This window comes from Rhipicephalus sanguineus, chromosome 5, assembly GCF_013339695.2.
Source record: "Rhipicephalus sanguineus isolate Rsan-2018 chromosome 5, BIME_Rsan_1.4, whole genome shotgun sequence".
Lineage (NCBI taxonomy): Eukaryota > Metazoa > Arthropoda > Arachnida > Ixodida > Ixodidae > Rhipicephalus > Rhipicephalus sanguineus.
The window spans coordinates 179,224,667-179,236,369 of NC_051180.1; the positions used below are offsets into that span (position 1 = coordinate 179,224,667).

At 48.2% G+C, this 11,703-nt stretch overlaps 1 long non-coding RNA gene across 1 annotated transcript; it reads left to right on the forward strand.

The window, feature by feature from the left end:
- The first annotated feature begins 1,193 nt into the window (after positions 1 to 1,193).
- LOC125758571 (uncharacterized) lies at positions 1,194 to 7,142 on the forward strand. Its single transcript, XR_007416232.1, has 2 exons — positions 1,194 to 1,297; positions 7,020 to 7,142. It is a non-coding gene; the product is annotated as an uncharacterized LOC125758571 (long non-coding RNA).
- The last annotated feature ends 4,561 nt before the right edge of the window (positions 7,143 to 11,703 follow it).

Sequence of the window (11,703 nt, forward strand, 5' to 3'; positions counted from 1 at the left end):
CCTCTTTAAAGGGGGTACTGACACAAACTTTCGCGGCCGAGATAGCCTGCGGGATCGATTCCCGTGAACGTGCATGTATCACTTGCAAAATATCAACAACGAGTACAGCTTGGAAGGTATTTTAAATGAATTTTGAAGTTTGCGTGAGCGATCGACACCCTCGCACTACTGAGACCCTCAAAGGCAGGGTTGCCAATGGTGGCTACTTTTCGCCAAATTGGCGAATTTGAGAGGCCCGTGGCGACCTAAAATTATGAATGGCGACATGGCGAATTTTTGGCGATTTTCGGCTTAGGTCTCCACCGAGTTTTGAATCCTAAGCTCAGTGTCTTCCCAACGAATGAGCGGCAACATTCTCAGTATTTTTCTTGGTTTTAGACCCACGAGTAAAATGTGCACATTACGCGTCATTCGGTATGTCCGTCCTGTAACTCGTGTGTACCTCCTCAATTCATCTAGAGAGATAATAAAACGTTTACTTGATGTTCTGTGAAAATAAGATCAGCGAGTGGGATCCTTAGTTCGGGATGCCAACTAGATGCAGGAGGTACTGGAACGTCCCTCAGCGACATTCTAGCAAAATGTAAGTCAGCGGACTGCCTTGCAAACCGCGAGGGTGCAGTGATTGACTATAGGTTTATGGCTTTAGGTGCTTTAAGCTTATCTGAAGTTTCGCATCTGAAGGGGCAAGACGACGGGTTGGCCGCGTGTTGCGACCATTTGTTCCGACCATTTATTCATTTATGTTCCGACCATTTATTCACTGTTGCAGTACCCCCCGTTCAGCTCGCAAAGACTGTTTTGGAATAGCGAAGAGAGACGGATACGCAGCTATTTCTGCAATAACAATTATTTATTGAGGCATTTTTCACTGTTCTCGGTGAGCGTGTGCAATAAAAACAATTGCTATATAACATTTTACATTGTTATACAGCAATAACGCATCGGATTGACGCGTGTAGGTATAAGTAACTATAAGAAAAGGTCGGTGATGTCCGGTATCATATTAGTTTACACTGAAAAGGTGTAAGACTCACTAATGATCGGTTCCTGTAAGAATTCTGTCGTGTTACCTTCAATAAACCTTTTAATCCTTTTAATTCAAATAAGGGTACGTAAAGCTGTCTACAAATAATGCTTTCACGGTTTTCGCCCAAGGTTTGTACCACACTTTTAACTTTGAAACGAGAGTCCGCCGCGGTGGTATAGCGGTTACGGTGCTCGGCTGCTGACCCGAAGGTCGCGGGTTCGATCCCGGCCGCGGCGGTCGCATTTCGATGGAGGCGAAATGGTAGAGGTCCGTGTACTTAGATTTAGGTGCACGTTAAAGAACACCAGATGGTCGAAATTTCCGGAGCCTTCCACTACGGCGTCTCTCATAATCATATCGTGGTTTTGGGACGTAAAACCCCAGATATTATTAACTTTGAAACGAGAGGACAGGGATGGAAGGATATCATGAGCGTTTCGTTCATTCACCCTTGCGCCACCACGCACATCTTGCGGCTAGTCGGAGAAGCAGCACCATGCACTCCCATGGTGAAGCGGGCGATACGAGTGGCATCGAGAAACGTCAATATAATTTAAGGGTCTTGGATGGCACTGTATTCTACGGGGCTATACGTGAGTGGAAATTTTTATTACTGGGTATGCCGCACATATCTAGAATGGCTACTTTTTTGGCGAAATTTGTAAAAAAAATGGCGACTTTTGACGACTTTTTGCTCGTCGTTTGGCGACATTTACTCGAAAGTCAATGGCAACCCTGCTCAAAGGTGACTCTTGGTGACCCCCTACTTCCCTCACGTGACCACGCTGCAACAAGTTACCATGACGTCATAGCCGCCATGTTTTTTTTTTTTTTTTGCCGCGTTCGCTCCAGCAACCTGTTTCTCGGCGGCTGCTCGCGAACTTCGCGGAAGTGCGTGACAGTTCTGTGTGCTGACGTGATCGAGCGCTGCACCCGCTAGGTTGTGATAGTCGCACCCGGAGGCTTGTCGGTCTTGAAACCGAAAGTTACACTGGTCGTTAATGAGGCGCCTGTAATAAATTATCTGTCGCCCGCTGCAGCAAACAACGTGCCGTGTTATGCCTAACAGAATCCCGGCAACACGCTGCAGCAAAAAAAAAAAAAATAACGAGAGGCCAACATTTTTGTGTCAGTACCTCTGTAACAGTTAATTGATGCGGATAGCGATTCAGCGTCGCTTATGATAGATTATTGGAGCATTCTTTGCATGCGCAAGGTTGAGCGCTTGATCTTAAAATTGCTCTTCGACAGCCTCGACATTATAATGTTCTAAGAGACTTGGCAGGGTTCTACATTTGACACCTTCAAGCTCCCAGAAATTGAAACTTTTTCTACACGTGCGTCAACTCGCCGAAGATGGTCTCTGTTATTTAGGAATTCATTAGAGCACAGACTCATGACTTTATTTTCTGTGTAATGGGGTACTATTAAGTTGCATGTACTGTGGGTACTGGGCTTGCTGCGCCCCGTCCGTAGTTAAAGCAAGGACGTCGGAGGCTTCAACTGACAACAGATAACAATAATTTCTCTCTACGCTGCATACGGCGGGGTCGGTCCCGGGACACGAGACAGCGAAGCGGCGACCATGATATCCGGCAGCAGCAATCGGCCAGCGCTGGTGGCAGCATCCGTCCTTCCTGGCAGCCAAGGCACCTCTCCCTGGGCAGCGCGCAGGCTGCCCCTTTTAAGACGCGCAGCTGGGCCACGCGCACCGCCTCTGCGCAGCACGTGGCGCTATCTCGCGATAGCCGGTGGGCGTGGTTCCCACAGTACTGATCAGAATGGTTGATTGGGTGAGTTGCTGATTCATGATACTTGAAATACGGGCGCGTAACCACACTGGGACAAAAGAAGACAGGGACGGATTCCCGTTCCCGTTAACGTTAACGATAGTTTTTCGGCGCAACATGTCAGCAGATGTGAATGGAAGCTACAATTTCGCGCCACAACTACAACTGATAAACATGAAGATGACCGCGCAGGAATCATTATTGCAGCTGCAAGCATAGCGCTTGATCACGTGTCTTGTTTGAGTAAACCCTCCAATCGCCCTGTCAGATAAGGAGCCTGTGTTCTTACAGAACGGCACATGCCGTAGGAGTTAACTATTATCTGCAAGGCAATGCAGGCTTTGGCAACGCGTGGCGGTTATTTTTAAATGCGAAGCATTTCTTAGGGAACCGCATTCGATGATGTTTTCTTGAACTAAGACTGCTTTTTTGGTGGCAACAGTGGTCTCTATTGAACTTTAGCAAGTTGCGGACGCTGCTGGTGAGTGCCACAAACCTCTTCGTTCTTGCGGAACTTTACATACTTCCGACTCCTGCTGAGCGGGCAACGCCGCCTCGTTAGCCCTAACGCCACCTGTACCGGCGTCGGGCTCGCGCTTCGTCGCGCATGCACAAGTCTATTCGGCAACGCAATGGCGTACAAGGTGAGCGGCATGGCTCTACCTGCCACAGAATTCAACCCAGAAGAATGGAGTGTAGTCCTGAATACCCGAGCACGCTCGCCTCGGCAGCAGTCGAAAGAAACCGAAGGAATGCAGTGAAGTAAAGCGGCGTCAGCTGACGGAACGCAAGCAAGCAAAACGGAGTCGACACCAAGCGTTCCCTCAACGCTCGATGACACAGCTGTGGTGTGTCTTCGCTTAAAACGACTGCCAGGGTTGCCAGTCGAAGACTTCAATATCATATTTCGCCCGAGTGCGGGCATCAATCTGGCCCAATACAACGATGGAGAGTTACGGGCGGCTCTAGTCGCCAACAGCGGACTGCACTCTGCGGCTGTCGAGGAGGCAGCCAACCTGCCCAAAAATATTGTCACAGGGTCCACTTCTTGCGCAAACCGAGTCGCCAACTATGCCAAAATACCAAAACTGACGCTACGCGACAACAAACTGGTATTTCATGCATACATAGCTCCCCGGATGGGGCACGGCCAGGAATTATCTACCAGTGGTGAATCGCCTCAGGACTTGCTCCAAGAATTACGTCGGGCGAATCCCCTCCTGCCAATGGTCCAAGCAAGGGACATGCGGCGTACCTCACGCTCTGGACTAATTCATTTCATGGCCGAGGAGCTTCCTCCCTCAGTGAAAACGTTTTGCATCCTTTACGCCGTCTTCAACTTGCGTCCGAAGGTGGAAGCGTGCCTCCACTGCAGGCAAGTCCGCCACAGACGAGATGTATGTCCTTTGCCGAATCGCCTCACTTACTCAAGCCGTGGTTAGAAGCGCCCGGAGGACCACCCCTGCACTCCGCAGTGCATCATCTGTGGGGACGCTCCCATGATGGGCGACACGGCTTGCAAGCAATTCTTCCAACGTGGCTACAGCCGTCCCTCTCGTCCACGGCAGAGGCCACAACAGGAGCAACAGCAACAGGAGCACGAGTTTCAGCTCGAGAAAGGAGTCTTTCCCAAACATCCAAGATGGAAATCGGGGCAGCAGAATCAAAAGCCCTGGACGAAACAGTGGCAGCGAAGGCAAAAGCCCTGGATGAAGTGCGTCACAAAGCTGCGACCTCGGCACCAAATCCGGAAAGGTGAGCTGGGTAGAGAAAACCTCCATCTCCTGTGGCATGCGCTCCGACTCTAAAGAAAGTTCTAAAACTCAGGAGGCTATCGAACGTCTATCTCGAGGGAATCAAGAGTTAAAGCAAAAGTTGGATCTGGTGCTGGAACGTTTAAGTACACTTGCAGCCTGCGTTCTCTCCGCCCCTATCCATCACCCCCTCTATCACGGAGACTGATATGGCAGCCCAATCAGGGACCGATTTCACAGATCCCCCCCCCCCCGCAAGAAAGAACAGGACAGAAGAGTCCGAATTATCGGAAGATGATCTTAAATGCACGAGTACAAAAATTAGGAAAGAACAGCGGGAACTCAGAGAAAAGGTTGATTTAGGCTTTATCCAAATCGCAGAACGCCTCATTAACATAGCGAATATTCTAGACATGTTAGTTGCTCGGCTCCCCTCTTTGGAAGCTCTACCACAATCCCTCCCCTCTCAAGCGCCTTCGCAGCCATGACCCCCTCCGGCACCCTTGCCTGATCCCCACCCTCTTCCCTGCATATGGGAATGGAGCTGTCGTGGATTAAAAAATAAGAGCGACAACATCTCACATTACATACGGCAGTCTTTACCCGCCCCTGATGGCATCTCCGTACAGGAGCCTTTAAAGGCTTGCAAACTTCTAGGCTACCAGGCTGTACATTCGCATCCTATTTCCCCGTGGGCCACCACATATATACACAGGAATATCTCGTTTATAGCACACAGTCTATCCGATTTTTACTCTGACTGCATTATTCTTGAACTTCTGCCGCTTCGTACAGCACAAGGCACATATTTTATCTGAAATATTTATTCGCATTCTAGAGGTAGCCTCACTGCGATATTCGAAGCAATCCACAGGGCCGTCCAAATAGCAAGCTCCGCTCCCATAGTCGTAACGGGTGATTTTAATGCCCCGCACGTAGATTGGGGTTACAGGAGAAACACTCGGAAAGGCACCAGCCTATTTCAATACATTCAGCGAAACAGGTGCACCCTAGTCACTGATTGCATGCTAGGCGCACGCATTGACAACATTGTGAGCAGAAATAGAACCCCGGACCTTACGTTCACTAAAAACGTGCGATAAGCTAACTGGACGCACTAGAGTCAACCTCGGCGGTGATCCTTACATACCAACAATTGCACTGCCCAGTGCCAATTTCCGTCCGCAGTTTCATATCAAACCTATTGTAGACTGGGATAAATTCCGCGAAACCCGAGACCGCAACCCGACAAAAGAAATTCAGGACTACAAAGATTGGGCGTCTATGTCAAAGGGGACGTAGCTCTTAGCGAAAAAGTAGCCCCGGCAGAACATATCCGCTAGCCAGTAGACAGCAGGCTGCTCCACCTATGCGAGGCCTATCAGAATTTGGAGAAATGATGGCTCAGGCAAAAATATAATAGCAAATTAAAACGGAAAATGGCACAAACGCTCCAGCTCGTGACTGAACACGCGGCCGAGCTTTCATCACAGCAATGGAACCAGATATGCAACCGACTTGACGGCACTCTACATATGAAGAACTCGGGGTCCCTGCTTCGCCATATGTTAGATATATGCCCCTCGTGCTCTGAAAGTACTAAGAAAATTAGGGAACTCATGTTTGAGGTGGAGAAACAAGGGCAAGGCCTTGAAGCTGCTCTTCAAACCACGTATTCCCCTGATCTAAAGCGATAATCGTTACCTACCTACACAGGAGCTCCCAATCCAGACTTGAATGCACTGACTGCAGAGACGGAAGTGTGGGCTGCACTAAGCAAACTTCGCACCTCATCCGCTCCAGGACTAGATGGCGTTACTAAAAAACACTCCGAAATTTAGACTCCCAATCCTTCGCCGCTCTTACCAATTACATGAATCAACAATGGGAGCCGGGCACGCTGCCCCAGGAATGGCAATCAGCTAAGGTGACTTTTATCCCCAAAAATAATAAGCCGTTAGACCTTTAACATGAGACCGATCTCTCTTACCTCATGTACAGGAAAACTGATGGAGCATGTAATCCTAAATCGCTTTAACCGCTACATGGAGAGAAAAAAACTCTTTCACCCCACTATGCATGGCTTCCGAGCGGGACTCTCAACTCAGGATGTCATGTTACAGCTTAAGGAGGATGCGCTCAATCCAACTTTCCAACACATCACCAGAGCCATCCTCACATTGGACCTGACCAAGGCCTTCCATAATGTTTCTCACTTCTCCATTTTACAGTCTCTTAGCGAACTAAACGTGGGTCCCGCACGCCTAGGTATGTCACTGCCTTTCTCAGAAACAGGTCATTCCGCCAGAATTAGGCACATTCAAAACCGATCCCTTCACGCTTGGAAGTGAGGGAACGCACCAGGGAGCGGTTTTGTCCCCGTTTCTTTTCAACGTTACACTCATCCCGCTAGCCCGTAAACTTGCCCAACTCCTTCCATTAGAGGCCCGTGTACTTAGATTTAGGTGCACGTTAAAGAACACCAGATGGTCGAAATTTCCGGAGCCTTCCACTACGGCGTCTCTCATAATCATATCGTGGTTTTGGGACGTAAAACCCCAGATAATATTGTTACGTAAAATGACACGAGGCGTGACTATTTACAAGTGTATTTACACTGATGTGCACAGCATCGAGCAAGATGGAGGACAGCACCCACAGCAGACAGCCAGGCCAGTCCTCTTTGTCGTCTTCTGTACGCAGAATGTCTGGCTCTTGATGGGTTAGCTACGTAGCAATATTATTATTAACGTCCTTCCATCAATCACTTTTCTCCGCGGATGACATCACCATCTGGGTCAATGCCGGCAACCTTGGCGAAATTGAATCGAAGCTAGTCCTGTGCGCCGGTCCCCAAATCACCGGCGGCGGCGTGGCGCCAGGGGGGGCTCTATATATTGAAGAATTGGTGGAGAGCGAAATTTGTCCCTTGAATTTCGGGAAAACCCTCTTTCACCGAAAAAGCGAAGCAGTGATTGCGATAGCAACATGTCATAATGTCATATGAAATAAGACTAGCAGCTAATTCTTTTTCGTCGGATCTCGCCTAACTCTACAGAACACTCGTATATGGGAATACGGCCGCTGCCCGGAGGGAAGCGGTTTTGGTGCAGCTTGTCGCATCAGCGGTCACAGCGCGATACGGTGATATCACTACGCGTGGAAGGGTACATCAGCCGTTCGGTAATGTCTGTCGAGATAGCGCGCGCGCCAGCGCAGGCGATCGCGCCCTTTGAGTCAAATTTCACAGTTACTGATCGAGCCACATAGCCGCCCCTACCCCGGCGTCCCTTTATGCTTCTTCGCCCAGCCAAAAAACGGGCGGGGCGTTTCCTTTCTGGTTAAGGAGCAATCGACGGCAGGACTGGCACGCGGGGGATGTTATCGAATGCGCCCTCCGTGCGACGGAGATGGCCAGCTCATTTCATCTCTGCTTCAGCCGTGTTCCTCGCCAGCGGTCGTGAGCTTTTAGTCGCGGGTACAACGTACGATGCGCTGAACGATGTCATGATTTGGACTTTATACGGAAGATGACAGCAAAGGTGAAGACCTGTCCAGAGTGTCAATACGACTGTTATAGCAATAAAAAAGTATACAAAAACTGTGAAAGCGGGCTCGCCTTTTTTCTGGGGAGCTGCATCACTCTCGGGACTTCGGCGGCGGCGCGAGCGGCGCGGCACGGCGGCGCACAGGTCTAATCCAAGCTACAGTTGGCCGCTGACACTGTTGTTAAGCACGCCAATACTATTGGGCTCACCTGCTCGGAGGCTAAATCGGAATTCCTAGTTATTGACCTTTAAAAAGCGGGATACCTTTAACGTTCAAGTCATACTAGATGGCACCCCCATTCGCAGGGTTAATAAAATCAAAAGTTTATGCCTTAATATTTCCGACAGTCGCTCCAAAGCTGAGACCATAAAGTTAATCCGTACTTCGGTTCGTAATGCGGCTTTCCTAATTATGCGCATTTCTAGTCGTCATCGCGGCATGATGGAAGGAGACACACGCCGCCTCATTCAGGCCTTTTGCCAATGCAGAATCACCTACTCCATCCCCTGCCTTTATCTCACACCCACGGAGACCGAGCAACTCAACAGACTCATCTGCACTGACTAGAAAACTGCTCTCCATCTCCCTAAATCAACAGCCACGGATAAATTACTTCAACTAGGGGTGCACAACACTCTGGGAGAGCTCGTAGAAGCGCATCTCTTCAGTCAATATCAAATGCTATCGCTTACAGAAACTGGTCAAGTACTGCTGCGCCGACTTGGAATCAACGTTCCTGGTCATACCACGGCCACGCACAAACTTTCAATCGCTGTTAGCAGCAACCTATGCATTCCGCTACTCCTCAAAACAGCCACCCAGGACATAATCGAGCGAGATGGGAAGCTAGAGCCACGGCTCTTCACAAGCGTTTCCATCCTAATTCTCCAGCAGTATACGTAGATGCGGCCTAATATGCAGTTCACCCAGCTTTCGCAATAGCCGTTGTAGGCGGATTTCAAAACCTGGTCGCTAGTGCGTCCATTCCAAATTCGACAGAATCCCTGAAAGCAGAGGAGGCGGCAATTGCCTTAGCAATTGTTCACTCCTCCACTGAGTATATTTTCTCTTATTCTAAACCTGCAATTCGTAATTTCGAAGCTCTCAAAATACACTCTCCGGCAGCTAGAATCCTTGAGTTATCTCCTCCGCCTGATCGCCTCATCACCCTCCTCTGGGTCCCTGCGCAAGGTGGACACCCAGGCACCACGGCCGCTCACACCCATGCCCGCGCACTCGTCAACCGGGCTCAAAGCGACCTGCCTTCGCTTCGCGGTGCCAGGGATCGACTCCTCAGTTACCACGACATAACACTCCTTTACCGAAATTCCCGCCTAACGCATCCCCCACCACATAAATCTCTCTCCAAAAATGACCAGGTTTTGTGGCGCAGACTTCAAACGGCCACAGTCACGACTCCTTTCCTTCTTCTCTTCCATAATACGCATGGCGAAACTTCAATGACATCTTCAATGACATCTTTGTGAATTGCCCAAACAAACTACATTTTTTTGTAATACATATTCTTTTGTAAAAATGCTATGACAGTCGGGCCCTTGTCGTCTTCGCGAACGAACTCTACGCCGAGGTTGAAAGACTTTGCTGCACGCAAAATTACTTTTAATTGAATAATTAACATAAATTCTTTAATTATTAACTTGAGTACCGTTGTTTATATTTGAGAGGTTTTGGACGTGACAATTTATGATATGCCCATTTTTTTAAATCGCATGAAACGCACGTAATTCGAGATAATAAACGAAATTCAAGGCCCTGAACAAGGCAATACCGAAATTGACCGCACCGAGCGCGCAGGAAATCGGTCAGCTGTGTTGCGTCAGAGCGGAAGCTCACATGACAAAGTTTGAAAAAAGAAAAGGCGCTTTGCAGCAGAATGTGGCCGGGAAAAAAACAAGTCGTCCCAAACACCGAAACGGGCCCCTTATTCTTTTTGTTTAGTGTCTTCTAAAGCAACTTTCCTTGGTTTCATTGAGGGTATTCTTGCATCTGTCAACGAAAACCAATGTTATTTAGTACTTGGAAGTGATTTCGATAGTAATATGAGCAATGACGCCGTCATAGATTTGAATTTTGAACTATTTTGAGCTACAATGGCTGTGCAAATTTTATAACTTCAGCAACTCGGTTACGTCATATACAGAAACAATCCGTGACCTCCTTCTACAAAATTATCATATGTCGTGTGCTGATTGTTGTGCTTCTCACGTACTTGATGAGCCAATCACGTGGCTCACTCTCCGCTATCCTGTCGAAACCCGTTCACCTCTCCTCTCCGACGCCAGGGCTGCGTCTTTGTCACCAAGTGTTGACGCGGGCAGTATAAGGATCCCAAAGTATGGGAGCGGGCTAGTTGTTATTCCATCTTTAAAAGAGTCCGTCCAAAAATGTGAACCTTTTTTGCCGCTGAACCTTTTCAACGTTACAGTCGTGCCGTTCAGACGTTAGTCAACTTCTTTTGGATAGCATAGTCAGTGATAGTGATGCTAATATACCATATGAAGCGTTTGTAGTTGTATTTAGATCTCTTAACAAAAAGCATTTTGCTGATAAACTTTTAAAGTGTGTAGCGGTTCTCGTAAGCCATGGGTCGCTCGCGACCTACTGCGAAAAATTAGTGTTCGCATGTTTCAAAGTTTTATTAGAGCGCGTGATGGAGTTGAACTTACTGCATTAAAAAATTATCAACATACTTAACAACGGAGTGCGGGAGGCCTCAAATAGCTTGTACATAGGATCTTTCTTTAAGTTTGGGAATCGAATAATATAGGTCTTTAATGTCCACTGAAAAACCCCAGAAAGACATTCTAACATGTGTTCAAACAATGCATTGATCAGTTCGGCGTTGTAGCCTTTCAGAATGACGTCTGTATGTCTTCCGCGGGTTTTCTTGAGCTTTTAACAGTGTACCTTACCTCAACGTTTGTTGAATGGTCTGGCAAAACGTTCTTGCAGAAAGAGGGAGTGTGCATTGGTTCGTGTATCGCCCCCATTCTGAGCGATTTGTTCTTGGCCAGCATCGATAGGGGCATATTTAAATGGAAATTGAAGAGGCAGGGGAGCAAAAAGTCTTCCGTTTTGCCGATGATTTTACACCTTATGAACCAAGTGATGGTAGCCTTGATGCAAGTGTTTCTTGTATCTAATCTATTTTTTCGAGAGGTTTACAGCCCCTTGTCATAACCCACGAGTTGCCACAGAGCAACGAAATCAAGTTTCTAGATTTGAGGATTAGGTTTTCTGATGATGTTTGTTGTACGAACCTAGAGGTTTGAAGCCGCTCCTGCTCTACCTATCCGCGCACACTAAATTAATCAAAAGAGCTATCGTTGAATCATGTCTTGCAAGCGCGTTGAAGAAATCCTGCGCGTGTCTGATCGAAGAAAGTTTTCGCATGCAAGTCAAGAGGCTTGATGCTGGTGCATACCCACAAGAAGTAATTACAGTGGTATCAGAAGTCTTGCATCGCAAGATAAACAATGTAAGAGGTGGCGCCAGGCCAGAGCCAAGACAAAGCACCGCAGAAACTGCAAGGTCGAAGGAAAAGGTTTGCCGTAATTCC